This window comes from Alligator mississippiensis, chromosome 3 (genome assembly GCF_030867095.1).
Source record: "Alligator mississippiensis isolate rAllMis1 chromosome 3, rAllMis1, whole genome shotgun sequence".
NCBI lineage: Eukaryota > Metazoa > Chordata > Crocodylia > Alligatoridae > Alligator > Alligator mississippiensis.
The window spans coordinates 205939829-205956285 of record NC_081826.1 but is presented as its reverse complement, the minus strand read 5'-3'; the positions used below and the strand labels follow the sequence as shown (position 1 = coordinate 205956285).

Below are 16457 nucleotides of genomic sequence, written 5' to 3'. Positions count from 1 at the left end.
CGTTTTCCAGGACCGCATGTACAGCATAAAGCGAGGGAAACCTGTATTGACAATGTTTCATAGAAGCAGAATGCTGGCTGCCTTGGTTCCCATGCTTTAACTGTGGCAGGTTGTTAGGTCTGGTTGCGTCAGGGTTGATGGCAGGTAGTCTTAAATAGATTTAGATTATGGATTGTATGGAATTGCTTGGATAGCCACCATCCTACTGCAGGCTGGGGGATGGATGAGATGGCCTTTGGAAGTCCCGTCTGGTCTGACTTCTCTGCAACTCCCTGCCTGATCCACTGCTGCATCTACTTTCTGCCGCTCCACTTTCCGCTCCCAGCCCAGGGCTCACTGCCTGCTCTGCTTTCTGCTCCCAGCCCAGTATTCCCTGCTTGATCCACTGCAGTGTTCTGCTCCCAGCCCAAGCTGCTACTCTGCTTCCCACGCCCAGCCCAATCCACTGCTGCTTTTTGCTCCTAGCCCTGTGCTCCTTGCTGCACCTGCTGCTTTCTGCTCCCAGCCCTGTCAGTGCTGCTGCTTTGCTTTCTGCTCCCAGGCCGACGTGCTGCACGCCTTGGCCACCCCTGTCCCTCCAGAACCGAGGCACCGGCTCCGGCTCCGCGAGGGGACCCGCTGGCTCGGGGAGCTGCGGGATGATTGCAGTGACCCCGGCTCTGAAACAGAGCCTAGGGTCTGAAGCACTCTCGAGCGCCCGCCGTGCGGTGGCGGTGGGGCGGCAGGAGGCCAGCGGCTTCTGAAACGCAGCAACACCACCCCAGACCAGTCTCCCAACCCGCATGTGCCCGGGGTTCGCGCCCCGCCCCGCCCCAACTTCCCTTGCACACGCTCGGGGCGCAGGCGCACTAAGGTCGTTGAGGGCACGTGTGACGTCAGCGGCCGCCGAGGACAGAGCGCGCGAAAATTGGAAGGCGGCCGCGCGAGCTGGGTAAGAGGCGGCGGGGGGGGGGGTCGGAGCGGCTGCCCTGCTTCCCGAGGCGGAGCTCCCCCCCTCCCCACCCGGGGCCGTTGGCGAACGCTTCCCCCCCCGCGTTCGCAGAGAGGGCCCTCCTTTGCACCCCCCTTGCTCTGGCTCACTGCCCCCTCCCCCACGTCCCCCTCTGCCAGCAGGGGGAGCCCCTGGCACACACCTGCCTGCAGTGCAGCCCCTGCCCCATCGCCTCAGCAGCCTTCCCAGGAGGTCCCCGGGGTGCAGCTCCCACACCTTTTGGTTTATACGCACCCCCATGACCCCCTGGGTGACCCCCTCCTGGCCCTGGCACAGCTTGCCATCTTCTCTGACCGAGAAGGAGGCTCTGGTCCCCTGGGGACTGTGGGACCACTTTTCTGTCCCTCATCCGTTATGTCTCTGGGCAGAGTTTCTCTGGGGAGTGTCCACTAGCACCTTGGACTCGGTCAAGGGGCTGTGGGGGCTGGCTGGGATGCTCGGCTCAGTGTCCCCCCTCAGAGCACACATTGACTTGTGGTCCCCCTGCCCCCATCCCTGTTTTCACAGTTTTTGTCCCGTTAAATCAGCTGTTGCATCTCCAGTAACTTCCCTAGTTACGGAAAGATGTAAGCGTTCCTGGTGGGCCTGGGCCCAAGCATCGTGATGCCACGAATAGGCCTGCCCCCGTTCCCCACACGTCTCCGTGCTAAGTTTCTCTAGGCCAGTGGTTTTCCACAAACCCTCAGAGGTCTGCAGACTATGTCTAAAGCATCCATGAAAGATGACTGAAAGATCAAAAGTGAATATGTACTCCTATAATTCAGAAGGGTCTGCACCTCCATTCAAAATGTTTTAGGCATCTGTAAATGAAAAAAGGTGGAAAACCACTGCTCTAGGTGGCATCCATTGGCTCCTTGGACTTTTTCAGGGGGCTGTGGGCTCTGCTCACTGTCGCCCCCCCCACCCCTGAGCAACTTACTGGCTTTTGCCCTCCATGTCCCTATTTCAGCTTTCATTACTCCAAGTATTCAGTTGTCACATTCGATAGCCCCTTATAGCAATGGAGGGGGCTAGCAGTTTCTCTGTGGGCTCAGGCCCATGGTACCCTGGAGAGTGACAAATAGGCCTGCCCCCACGTGCCCCCTTTTGACAGTAGCTGGCGCACGTCTGCCTACAGTGCAGTCCATCCACTGCCTCCTCGGCATCCTCCCATGGAGATCCAGGGGCATGTCTCCCTGTACCTTTTCGTTCATGTACTCCTTGTCCATGGCCCCACCAAGGCCCATGACCCCCTTGGCAACCTCCTTCTGGCTCTGGCCAAGCTTGTCATCTTATCTGGAGGAAGGAGACTGGCCAGAGAGGCCCCTGGTGACTGCGACTATTTCCTGTTCCTCCTTCACACACATCTCTGGCCAGAGCTTCACTGGGCAGTGTCCACTGGCTCCTTGGACCTGTTCAAGGGGCCATGCATGCTGCCCACTGTGTTCTGCTCTGTGTTCCCTCATTATAACCTTTGATTCCCCCACTTTCATCCCTGTTTTCACACTGTGTCCCATCACTTGCGTCTCCAAGAGTCCTCAATTAAGGGAGGCTTAAGTTTTCCTGGTGGGCATAGGCCTAGTGTACCGTGACACCACAAATAGGCCTGTCTTTCCTCCCCCCCACATCTCTGGGTAGAGCCCACAGCCCCTTCTCTGGGTGGTGTCTGCTAGCTTCTTGAACTAATTGAAGAGGCACTAGCCAGTGCACTTTGCTTGGTGTCTCCCGCTCGGAGCACTTGTTAAAACCTTTGTCCCCCCATCCCTGTTTTCATTTTAGTTGTCCCAGGTATTCAGTTGTCACACATTTAATAGCCCCTTCTAACAGTAGAGGGGGCTACCAGTTTCTTTGTGAGTCCAGACCTGTAGTCCCTTGTGTGTGTGACACGCCTGCCCCTTCTCCTAGGGGTGGGGTGCTGCAGCAGGAGGGTGTAGGTGCCCGTGCAGTAGCAGAGTGGGGGAGCTGCCTGCATGGTGTGCCTGGCCAGGGTGGGGAATGGGGCTGTGCACATGGCAGGCAGGGGGGGGGAGGTTTGCGGGCTAAGCAGCTCATGTGGCATGTGGTCCCTGGTGGTCTAGAAGTTTGACAACCCTGTTACAGACCCAGCCTCTCCCTGATACTAATGAAGTCAGTGAGGGTGAACCAGGGAGGTACGTGGTCTGGTATCTCCCAACTTTTCATGTAAAGTTTATAGTGTAACATTTATAATGTGACTCTCAGTGTTTAGTTATTCATTTGTGTCCACTATACAAGTGGGGGTGATGGAGGGGGAGCACCCTTTTTGGTAGGCATGCTACAGGTTAGCCTCACCCCCTTCCCAAGTGGCACTCCAATCCTCTTTTTCTACCTGGTTTACTTTTCTGTTTCCAGTATCTGTGCTCCCTGCCCAATCTGCTTCTCTGCTTTCTGCTTGTTGACTTATCTGCTGGTGTGTTGTCTGTCCCCTCCCTAGTTTATTGCATGCCACAAACAGAAGTTGCCTGTGCCACTTATGGTTACCCCTGCACTCTACCAATGTATTGTTGGCATTCACAGTGCTAAAGGAACTAAAAATTACACATAACCTGTTGAAACTCATGACAAGCACCCTTCATGGGTCTCACAGGTAGACTGAATTGCTCCATGTCCCATAAGTTGTTGGTGGAAGGACAGGGAATCCACTTTTTAGTGGTTACAACTAGGCCATTCTTCCTCCCTCCTGTCACTCTCCACATCACTTTGCCATATGTATTTGTTAAACTATGATGCCATACAGGTATTGCATACTGCCACTGTGCTTCATATGTGTTTTATAAGTGGGAGAAGATATTTAATTCCCCTTGTGCAATTCATCTTTCAACTTTTTCATGAAGATGCAACAGAATTGTTAATGACCAGTGACTAGGGTGGAGTGAATGGGGTAACTACCTAAGATGCCTGTTGGGGAGGTGAAAAAAGTGGCTGCAGCTGGCAGTCATGATTGCTCACAAACCAGAAGTCACCACTGCCCTTGTGCCCCAGGTGCTCGGTTGCATCCCTACATTACTGTTAATTACTGTCAAAGTTGGGGAGGGGGGACTTATAACTGAGACATGTCCATACATTCAGACATATATGGAGATTATGTATGTGAATTTTCATTTCATATGTCATTGAACAGCGCTCATGTGTTACAACTAGTCAGTTTTGCTCAATATTAATAAAGGATTGGACAGTTTGAAAACTTGAACTGGTGAAACAAAGGTGAAAGTCTAGTTTCCTTTTAGAATGCTAGTACTGGGATAGTGTAATAACTTCCTGTTTTCAAGCTAAAAGCGCTACAGTTCATGCTAACACTGTATGTGAGACCAGCATACAAGCACCCATCCAAAAGCCTTACTGACAGGGGAAGCAAATAATGTACAGCCTCATTTCTGATCTATTATAACATTGTGTCTAACACATATTATGCAAACTGAGATTTTTGAGATGTCTGTATTCCAGTGTAGAAACTGCCCATGTATATTATTTCTTCTGTATATATGGTTTCTTATTCAAATAGACATGGCACCTATTATTCTTTTTTCTTTTAAGAGAAGCAGCCAAACTTGCTCAAAGTTTTGATTCATATATGTAGGTAGGATTTCAAAATCATTTTGACAGAAATCTTTTTTAAAGTTGAAAGCAAGGAAGTATGGTAGAGATCCGTTCCCGCTCTTCTTTACTCATGGTGAGTGAGGTATTTCAGTTACTCCTGACACTTGAAATATGTCTGAATTGGTTTTCTAAAGATGACCCTTCCCTTTTCAATACAGGTTTCCCTTGATTTATGTGGGTTCTTTATATGCAAATTCGCTCTTATGTGATGAGCATATTTAGACCCATAATTCTTTTTATGCAAGGTAAATTCGCTGTTATGCGTTTAGTATAGATGCTGCTCCCCCCACCCCCAAGCAGGTAAGTCTGTGGGGGGAGGGGAAAGGGCCATGGCCCCACTCACCCCAGCCATTCCTGCAGCAGCCCCAGGAGCAGCTGGCACCAGCTGCCTGCAGCTGCTGGGCTGTACCATGCCCTGAACCCCCCGGGGCTCTGCCTGTCCCCACTCACCCAAGCTCCTGCTGCAGCTGCCCCGGGAGTGGCCAATGCCAGCTCCCTGTAGCCGCTAGGCTGCACTGTGCCCTGGTGCAGGCAGCTGACGCCAGCAGCTCCCAGGGCTGCTGCATCTGGGGCTGGGGTGAGTGCTGCACCCTGCACTGCCTGGGGCTCCGCTTGTCCTCATTCACCCAAGCCCGTGCTGGAGCAGCCCTGGGAGCAGCCATGGTGCAGCCCAGTGGCTACAGGGAGCTGGTGCCGGCAGCTCCCAGGGCTGCTACAGCTGGGCCTGGGGTGAGTGCCGCACCCTGCACCACCCAGGGCTCTGCTTGTCTGCGCTCACTCCAGCCCATGCTGGAGCGGCCCTGGGAGCAGCCGACACGGGAACCTATCCCTGTTTCTTACATTATAAAGTGGGTTCGCTTTATGCATATTGGATTTATGCGGCGTTCTCCAGGAACACACGTACCGTATAAATCAAGGGAAACCTGTAACGTTACCATATTCTGATTATAAATTGACCTTTCCCACTCAAACAGAGCCATCGCTGCAGTCAACTTATACTTGAGGGTACTCTATAGTTAAAACAATATGGTACTAATGTACAAAGCAGGTGACCCTGGAGGACACACAGAAAAGCCAGCCAGTGTGGCTCATAAGGGTGTTGTGCTAAGTCATCTGGTCTATCATGGTGACAACAGGTGCTGTTCACACAGGGAAAGGCCACATGGGTTGGGTGACCCAAATAACCATCATACCACAGTTATTGATCTGTCCTACAGGCTCAGGAAGGTAGGAGCTCAGAAGCCTTGGGAGCCCTTTGTCAGGCTGAGGCTATTCCAGACCCATGGCTCCAATTCAAGAAATTGAACAACTTGGGTCCCCACTTCAAGAGCAGTCCATGTTACAGGTCACAACTGAAGCCACAGAGCCAGGAAACAGTCCACCAGGTTTGGTGGCAGGAAAGCATGCAGTCCTTTTAGAACCCTGCCTATGTTTAGAATCATGAAATAGTAAGGCTGGAGGGTACCTCAGGAAGTCATCTAGTCCAGCCTTCAGCATCTGTCCCACAAGTGCCACTGGCAATCTCCATGTGTGGCACTTGGCAGGCTGGGTGGAACATAGGGCAGGTAGAAGAAGGTAGAGCAGCAGATTAGGCAGGGGGCATAGAGAAGGGAGCACAAAGCAGAGCAGCAGATCAAGCAGGGGAGGGGGATCCGAGGTAGGCGTTAACTTGTGGAACAGCTGGAAAAAAGGTTGTCCTGTACTGATTTAGTTCAATGCCTGTCTAAATCATTCTGGACAACTGTTTGCTTAACTTGCTGTCAACAAAGTCCGAAGTTAAAGATTCTGTAACCTCTCCGCAATTTACTCCACTACTTATAGTAAGGAAGTTCTTCCTGTATTTCCGTTGATACAATTTAAGCCCATCGTTCTTTGCCCTGTCTTCGGCTACAGATACTAGACTACCATCATCATTTTTATAACCACCCTAGAACTTTGACAATTGGAAGTTGGCTCAAAAACAGTTCAACAAAGGAGCATTATCAAAAAAAATTGTCAAAATTCCCAGACATCCACCCTCTTTTCCTTCTCTACATCCTTCAAAAAATAAGCTAAATTTAGACTTTGAACCTCTAAAACCAGGGTTGTTTGAATCACGGGTTTTGGCTCTGTGGGCCATTGACGTTGGAATCCAGAACTGCAGTTCAAATATGACCTTTCAATTAGGGCCTCTTATTGCTAAACCTGGGGACAATGTTTTTAGTTAAAGATATTTAAATAGAATTTTTAGGCTGCATAAAGTATAGTCAACTTAAGGCAAACTTATCTTTAGTGCTTTTTTATAGAGCTTTTTTAGTGAATTTATTTCCTTGTGTTGTCCTCACATTTTCCTTACTTTTTGTTAGGGTTGCCACTTTCCTTTTGTTGTCTTATGGGAAAGCACCTTTTGTCACAACCAAATAGTGATAGATTCTATCTCTGATAAATTTGGGACCCTTTAAATATATTGAGAGTTTGTGAGAAGCTTGAGAGAATCATTACGGTCACGTGAATTCTGGAATGGGTGGCAGACTGTTTCTAATGCTGCCTTTCATCCTATTCTTTTGCCTGTTTTTCCTCTCCTTGCTGTCTCATCTGTGCCTTCTCCATCTTTATGTAATATAGTGGATGTTTGTTCACCACTGCCATCTTTAGGATGGAAACAGATCTACTATGTATCTGTAGCTCACACTTTCTAGTGGTTAGCATGTGAAGTGGTTATAAACCCTACTAGTACCAATCCTTGAAATGGAGATTTTCCTTTAGATTATGTGGTTCTGGGTCAAAAAATCACGAGTTCTGTCGTCCAGGTTTCATACATGTGCTGTCTCTGTACCCTACCACTGATTATTGCATGCTACTATGTTTATGACTGAGCATTCATTTTTAGAAGGCAGAAGAGAGGCTGATTTGTAGTTCAGGTGATCGTTTTCCTTACAATGAGTTGCCCAGTCTGTTTTGTGGTCTCTTGGAAATGATTACAATAAATCAACATTTACAAGAAGATGCATTTGTATGCTGCTTTAATTTTAGAAAACTTTTAGCTCTGGAGAGACATTAAACAAATTCTGTTGATCAATATAACATATTTTAGATCAGGTTGCTACAAAACATGTGCAAAAGAATGCCTGGCTGTAAAGATCTTACCGTATTTATAAACAGTAGAACAGCTGTAATAAATTGAGTAAATTCTCAAATTAAACAATTTAAATTTCACCAAAGAAAGTATTTGTAGATTTTTTTTTAGTTAATATATAAATGGCTGTCTGTAGAATTAATGCTGCAAAAGTGAAGACAGTGATTACTTGTAAGTTAAAAATCTCTCTCTACATTTTTACTTGTAGTTTTGGGATAAAAATTATTTCTAGTCTGAGCCTTTACATGTTTAGATTTCGCATGGTGGCAAATTCCTTCCTTCTGCCCCTTGTTTGAAAAAAAGGGGGTGGAAGAGGATAATCTGCTTCTAAGTTATAAGAATGCAAAACATTTTTGAGTGAAATTTGGCAAACAGTTTCTCTCTAATGAGGACCAATCACTTTGCATATGTTGCAAAAAGAATAAAAACATGCTCTGGGTTTACATAGCGCGAATGTTTAGTTAGTTCTCAGTTGTCAATATAGATAATATTAACTTGAGAATGGCTATGCCTGGATGGTTATTACTTCTAACTGAGCATGCTTGTATAGTAATATGTACTTAGTCCTTTTCATCATCTTCATGTTTTATAAACTGTTCTTCAAGGACATGTTTAATATAGAAGGTGGGAATATTATTAGCATTTCAGATTTGTGACTGGATGGTTATGCAAGTAGACAGAAAGAAGTTTGGGAGTTAAGGCATGACTTTTCTTTTAAAAGTAACATTTTATAATGCACTGCAGACTTCCATGTTCAGCATATCTTACTAATTTTTCATAAAAGTGTTGCTCTTGTTTTAAGCCTTGCAAAAGTCTTCCTAGGCTCTAACAATTAATTTTACCTGTGTTTTTTCTAACAGCAGTGATAAAGATTCTTGAAGGTACAGGTTTTCCTTCAGTTATGACTGTGCAATCTCAAAGTAGATTGCACAGGTGTCACTGAAGGCAGTTGAGTTGTATAGATATAGGTGAAGGGACTAATTTGGCTTGTGGATCAATTACTGATGATGATGATGATCCATAGAGCCTAGGGGAGTTAAGGCAGGAGTGTCAAACATACAGCCCAGCTCACAGAACTGTTTTATTTGACCCACTAGTAGTCCTGCCAGATACCTTCCCCCCCTAACTTCAGGTATGGTCACTGGATCATGCCCTGTACCAGAATTCAGGCTCCACAGATCCTGATGGACATGGCCATTGGCAGCAGGGAGTGGGCTGTGCAGATACTGCTTTCACTTGCCCTGCTGCCACCTGCACTTGCACCAGCATGGCTGCTTGATGCCCAGTCCCGTGCTGCTTTTCAATGCCTGACTTGTGCTGCTGCCTGCCCCACCCATTGCAGATGCTGCTGACTCTACAGATCTTACACCGGAGGAGCTCTGCAGCCCGGATCTGACCAGGGGTGAGTTTGACACCCCTGAGTTAAGGAATGTAGGGGAGGAAACTTTTTGCTTGTAAATACATCAAGATTTGCTACAGTAACAAAGATATGCATTGAGTATGGAGCTTAATATATGGATGTTAGATTTAATAAATCATGCTTTGCAAGATTCCTATGAGGTAAATTGGTATTGTCCTGCTCATAGAGGGGGAACAAACCAGGCAGATGAAAATCAAATGACTTGCCTAGTGTCAGACAGGAGGGCTTTGTCAGAACTGGGCCTCAGACTCAAGCCTTCTGACTACCAGACCTGTGCTTAACTGCAAAGCTATCCTTCCTCCCTCCTACTGGACTTGCTAGGCATGTTTATTTTACAAATCTAGATTAACTATGTGACTGTGTTGAAATATTCTAAACAGTGACTACAATAAATATATCATAATGTACAGCTAAATTGACATATAAGAGCCTACAAGAAATCTGGGCCAAGAGACATACCACTATCTAATATTTGGTTCATATATTATGTATCAGAAGTTGTCATCTATCATCAGTTGACCTAAATTCATTAGGAGCTCCCTTCTATTAGAATACCAGAACTACACAGTTTTAGCTTTACTTCAACAGTAGCATTGTTAAATATGTGGTAAGTAGGGTAATGGGGCAAGCTCTAATACTTTACATTAAGAACACATTTTATTTTGCATATAAGACCAAAAAGTAAAGGCAACTTCTGGGATGGGAAAACTGAAATAAAAAAGTGATGAAATCAGTATTTCTAATTTTAGGGAGATATTTCTTACTTAAAAGCTACCGCTATCTATTTCAGATGTTATAAACAAATTACTATGACAGGTTTCCTTTTCTGCCATCATGTTGTATCTTTGTTGTGAAGGCTTTTTTAAAATTCCCCCATGCCTTCCCCCCACCCCCCAAAAAACAACACCCCCCTCCCCCGCCAAAACAAACCAAACCCCGAGGATCTACGTCAATTTGACTTTGGCAAAATGAAGCAATTGCAGTGTTTGCAAAGAGGAAAGTAAACATTTAATATCCGTTGCCCCAACTCTCTCTGTGATCACTTAAAATTGTTTGATTTTTTTCAAAAATATGTTGGAACAAAACATAAGATTTCTAGTCATTGTAAACATGCACAGACTTCTGAACACTAACCTCTGAATAGTGTAATTTTAGTAACAATAACATTCTTGAATTACTTTTCCTTAGTAAGCTCATCTTACTAGAATATTTGTTTTTATGCAAAAAAAAGAAGTGATAATGAAGAAAAATGAAAGCCTTTATAGCTTTATTCTCTTAAATTGTTCACCATTTGTTTATAACCAGAAAAGGAAAAAGTCTGACCAATAATTATAATTGTTCATATTAGTACATTTAAAGCACTGCAACAGAGCCTACATGAAAGTAATTAATTTAACACTTCTAAAATCAATTTTGTATTCATTTGAATGTAACCATTATATCTCCAGTCTTAAACTAAGTGGAAAATAAAGTCTAATATTGGAGCAGTATTTGTAGGGACTCTGTGAATGGTAGGTATTTCTTTTGCTGTAAAGGTATTCTTTTATGAAATCCAAGGAAAACACATCTCTTTCATTGAAAAGAATTAATGAACTGGTACAAATTGCCAAGAAGTGTTATGAAATCTTATAAATAAACCCATGAGGCAGGAGGATCTACATAAAAAAGGGGGCAAATATAAATTTTGCTTTGGGATGCCATAGAAAGTTATTTTTATTTTGTAGCACAATTAACCCATAGCTGCATGTGGGTGGACTTAATGTTATAAATTAAACCTTTTTAATTTAGATTTTTTTTTAGTAGATGAGTGGGATAATAGTTGAACAGAAGAATGAAAATTATTGAAGACTTGGAAGATTCTCTTACAACAAGTGGTTCTCACTCCTCAAGGCACACTTTAGAAAATGCCATCTCTTAGTTTTCACTCTTTTTTTCACTATAGAAAATTAATAGAGCAATTCTTCTGTTGCAAATAATTCAGAAACACCATCACAGGGCAGAATATCTGGGCTTATCTTGTGAATCATATTTGCATACCTAACAGTGCTAACATTGCATGGCACCCTGCAGCACCTTTGAAAGGACCTCAAAGTACCTTGATTGAGAAGCTACAACAATGTGCTAGCTAGTGCAATGCATGATTTAATTTGTCAGTGTGATCTCCTTTTACATTGATTATCGGATCATAGAAAAGTAGGACTGGAAGGGACCTCATAACGTCATCTAGTCCAAACGCCTACTCAAATCAGGATCATGCTTGACTAATCCCAGCCAAGTGTCTAACTTGCTTTTGAAAGTTTCCAAGGGTGGGTATTCCACAACTTCTCCAGGTAGCCTTTTCTAATGCCTGATTACCCTCAAAATCAGAAAGTTCCTCCTAATCTCCAGACTTAATTTCCCCTGCTTCAGCTTGAAACTTGCTTCTGGTCCTGTCCCCTACATTGATCTCCCTTTTTTTAAACATAATTTCACAGTCTCAATTTATACCAGTATAAATGCACACTTTTCCCTTAGGCCCTTGTGAGTGATGCTTTGGGCTCTTTGGAATTTCTTTGAAGGGTATTATCTCTGTCAGGTGTGTCATGTTATCACTTCTGTTATGAAATACCTATTGATTCAATGTGTTGCCCTTCATCATTGCAACTATCCTGATTTATTGAGCCTATGTTACTTGGGTTGAGTAGTGTGTTCTTTCCTGAGTGTGGAGTCTAATGGCTAGAGAACTGGAGTGTCCTGCTGGAGCAGGGTACTACTTCTGACTTTTTCATGGGTGAGCTTGGGCAAATTGGTTTATCTTTCTCTTCCTCACTTGTTACAGGCTGACCTTTTTTTATTAAGTTCTTTGGGTGCTTACAAGTACGTATATAAGATGGTTGCATAATATTAACATCAAAACTTTTTTTTAAATTGGATTCCAAAGTATTGTCAGAGTGGAGCTTATCTCCAGAGAAAAATAATTCACTTAGTATAAGCAGGAAGAAGGCCATGGGGACTGTCTTGGTATAGATATGCAATTCAGTATCAGTAAACAGTATCTTATCTTGTGTTCACATACTTGTGCTGAAGGGTTTGGGCTAGGATTCTTCTCTTGATTAACGTGAATCATGATTAACTTGATAGAAGCCATTTGTCTCTGATGTTTTAGAGGAGACATATTTTAGCATTTCACTGATAGTTTTAGTTTACTGCATAACAGAACATTGTTTTAGCGGTGAAGCCAGTGCTCAGGTTGAATGGTGTTGAAACCTGGTGAATGGAGGTCCAATTCCTACCTTGAGAGTCTTCTCCATAGGTTGTTCTGGCAGATATCTTTCTAAGCAGATACTTACCCACCAATGTTTATAGACAACCACAGACAAAGCTGTTTATGATGCCCACAGCTAACCCAGGCAGCCATTTTAATTGTGTGAAGAGTGCGAGCCATTTGCTTTCTTCCATCGATCTCAATGTTAAAAGTGCTGTTTAATACACATGCTGGTTAGTTTGTGCAAACTTGGCATGTGTTTATCTGCTAGCTTCTTCTTGTGGTTTGACAGAATTTGATTTTTATTTTCTAATAATTGTAACGGCTAACATCAATGTTTATTTTTAAGCATTTATTTCAATTTACATTTTCAATATTGCATGAACTTAAGGGTGAAGGGTGCATGTGCACACATGCACACATATATGCACAAACAAACATGCCTGCTTTCTCCTCCAGCCCAGCAAATAGTAGGCACAGGGGAAGTTGTGTACTGTCTGGCTTTCAGCCTGTTACCCCGTCCCCATGCACGGTACCACTTTCCTTTGTCCTGCGGCAGTCACGGCCCCTCCAGTTCCCTGGCAAGGAAACCTCCTGCAGCTGCAGCAGCGTCTGCCCCATGCAGCCAGTGGCTCTCCCTGCCCGCTTATCAACATTTGCCAATAAAAAGTGAATCCTGTCAAGCTTACTTGTCATAGAGTAGCTGCGTGGTCTCTCCTACGTTCTTTCTCCCTCCCCACCACACAGTCTCCCTGATACACTTCTGGTCATGTGCCTCCTCTCTCGCTGCACAAGCCACCCCAGCTTGGGGTAAGTGGTGGCTCAGCTCCAGCTTCAACTCTGAGCCCAGGACTGAGGCGGGAGCTAGCCTGCCACCTGCCTTGGGCCAGTATGCAAATCTAAAATGAGGCTTTTTTCCCCCCAAAATGTTTGTGGAAAGGGGCCTCATCTTGAATTTGCATAAATATGCTATGTTAGTCTGTTCTGAATAAAGGTCTTCCAGAAAGTGATTTCCAAGCTGTGGATAGAGAGTGCTTTTTTTAATGGTTTTAAATTCCTTATATCTGTTGGTTCGCTTTCAAAACAAGTCTTGTAATTTGGCAGAAGCCTGGAAGTAGCATCTGCATGACTAATAACTCAAGCATTGTCTCTTAATGCTTCCTGACTTGTTTACTGGGAGGTTGCTTCTTTGGAACCTTCCTAATTTGTTTGCCTTCCTATGTGTTTTCCCATAGCCCTTCTTATTAAACTAAACTAATACATGCATACAGTAAACCTTCCAATAATCAAAGATAGTTCCTATCCCAGTAGCCAGGTTATATATGATATTCATAAATTATTACAGATCAAACCCATGTCTTTTATAAGGCTCATTTTAATGTATCCTGCACAGTTCAAAATGATTGACTTATCCAGCACTAAAGAATTTCCTAATCCATGAACAGGGAAAATGTTTTATAGACCAAATTTTACTTCCCTGTGATAAAGAGGAAGGCACTAGAAGTTCATAACTATGATTAAAAAAGAAAAGAAAAGAAGAGTGATATAATAAATCACTTAGTTGAGACTTCTCTTGAGCTTCCTCAGTTAATGAGGTCATTGATGTAGATTGCCACTTATGTCCCCATTAGCACTAGAGGTGCACTGATACATTGGTCCCATATTGGATCAGCACCAATATAGGGAAAATTGACAGTATTGGCAGTTGACATTTTTTTGCTGATGTGGCCGATAAACGCCCCATGCATGTACGCAGCTGCAGTATGCATGCGGCCAGGAGTACTGCCCAGTGGCTTGGAGAACAGCATCTGGCTGGTAAGTTTGATGTGGGGGAGGGTAGAGGTGGGGGGGGCAGATCAAGGTCCCCGTGGTGAGGGAGGGAGTGGGGCAGAAGCAGGCACTGCCCTGCCGGGGTGGTGCGTGAGACAGTCGCGAGCAGCTTGTCTGGCACTTGTGTGGGGGGCGGCTCTTGCCACTACAGTGAATTTTGGGATGGCAACATCCCCCACCATAGTCCTGCTCCCAGCGCCACTGCTGCCCGCTCCGAGCACAGCCCAGCCTGGCCCAACCCTCTGCTGGGAAGAGCCTGGAGCTACCCCAGCTTGCAGCTGCAGCCCGCCTTCGTCCCGCTTGCAGATCTGTGGATACACCCCCCCCCATGCCCTCTCGGGGTGCATGCAGTGGCAGGTGACTCCCCCCTACACCCCCCAGACAAGCCTCTCGCGGCTCCGTCCTGATTCCAGTCCTGGCTTAGCAGTGCCTGCCCCTGCCCCACTCTGTCCCTCACCACGGGGTCCTTGATCTATGCCTCCATGCCCTTTCCTTTCCCCTCTCCCTTCCCCCACAACAGACTTACCAGCCCGACACTGATCTCCAAGCTGCCTGGCTGCATATCGGAATCAGATCAGTATCAGCCGATATGGCTTCTTAAAAATTGGCCATTGGTATCAGCCCAAAAATTCTCTATTGGTGCACCCCTATTTAGCACTCAGGGAGGAAGAATAGCTGGAAATAGATAAATATGGGTAACTTTCAAATCTTCATGCATTAAAACTTCTAATGATCTTCTTGATCCACTAGCTTCACTGTCAATTGAAACAGTGCACAGGGTATAGTCATGTGTTCATATTAGCCACATTGGAGATTGTGGTCAATTATTATTACTAAATCTTTATATTATAGAAGCCCTTCAGGAACAAGGCCTCATTGTACTGTGTATTTTTAGATGCATCTGAAGCTGTCCATAGATGCAATGGGTCATGGGAGAGGGATACTCTCAAACATATATATCATTCATTTTTTCCTTAAAGTAAATCCTGGCTATGCCCTATCAGCCTTCTATTTAGTCATCATCAGATGGCTAATTTCTCAGCTGCAGTGTGGGGTTTAGAAATGAGATACTTTAAAGATGTTGAGGGGAATAGTTTCATAAATCAGACCCAGCAGCAGCGGGGCCATGACAGCATGAGGCCAGGGTTCCCATGGAGGCTGGCCCCAGCAGCCCACGCAGCTGGGCAGGAAGCTGCTCCAGAGCTGGGATCTTGCAGTGGTGACAGTGTGGCCTGGAGCCGGAGCAGATCTGCGATCCACTGCCTGCCTGTGTGCCTCCATGGAAACCCTGTCCCCACTTCTCATGGCCCTGCTGCTGTTGGGGTCTCCATGGAAACTGGGCGCAGCAGCATGGACAGGGGCTGCTTGGAAATGGAGTCTGCTCTGGGCCTCATCTAGCCTGTGGGCTAGACTTTGCCCGCCCCGGTCTAACCCCTTAACTTGTTTCTCAATATAAAGTAAGTCCTATTTTCAATTTTATCTAAGTGCCAATCTTATATTATTGTTAATTTGTTTGGCAGTTAATTTCTCCAAATTGTTTGGCAAATAAGTTTCTAAATTAGAATCACTTTCCATCTTCCCCTGGATAAACAAACAAAATGAAACTGTTAAAAAGCATCTGTCCCCTGAAAAGAAATGTGTGAAGGGGAAAGCAGGGATAAATACTTTATCTTTAGAAAAATGGGGTTTCATTGAATGTTTATTACAATACTGTCCTGGAGGAGAGACTGAGATATATGAACTGAAAGATAATGCAATTGAGATAATGCCATTGTTCTTATCTAGTATAAATATGACTGTGTCTGAAATGGTATTCACATTGCACACACTGAGGAAAACCTCCAGACTGTGCTGGATCTCTTTGCAGAAACCTACCAAACTTTGGGCCTCTCTGTCAGTATTGAGAAGACTAAAGTGCTCTATCAGCCTGCCCCAGCTCATGAATATGACCTCCTCCTCCCCAAATTACCATTGAGGAAAAGACCCTGAAGATAGTCAAGCACTTTTCCTACCTCAGAAACCACCTTTCAGAGAGTGATCGCTGATGAGGAGATCTTTCACAGGATCTGGTACGCAAGTGTCTCTTTTGGGAAATTGCTTTGCAGTGTCTTTATTGATCACAGTCTTTGGAAAGATACTGAGATCCAGGTCTACAATGCTGTCAGTCATCATCCCTACTCTCTTTTATGGATGTGAAATCTGGGTGACCTACCATTATCATCTGAAGAGCTGGGAGAGGTATCACCAATGATTAGGGACCTGC

General features: G+C 45.1%; 1 protein-coding gene across 3 annotated transcripts in view; it reads left to right on the top strand.

Moving 5' to 3' along the window:
• Positions 1 to 724: 724 nt before the first annotated feature.
• The window catches only part of FANCC (FA complementation group C), a 143601-nt gene continuing 127868 nt past the window's right edge, over positions 725 to 16457 (top strand). Inside the window, exon 1 of one of the 3 annotated variants that reach the window (XM_059724842.1) lies at positions 725 to 931. The gene's annotated coding sequence lies outside the window, so the exon portion shown is untranslated. The remainder of the gene's footprint in view (positions 932 to 16457) is intronic. The other 2 variants (XM_059724841.1, XM_006266606.4) reach the window with 2 other exon arrangements.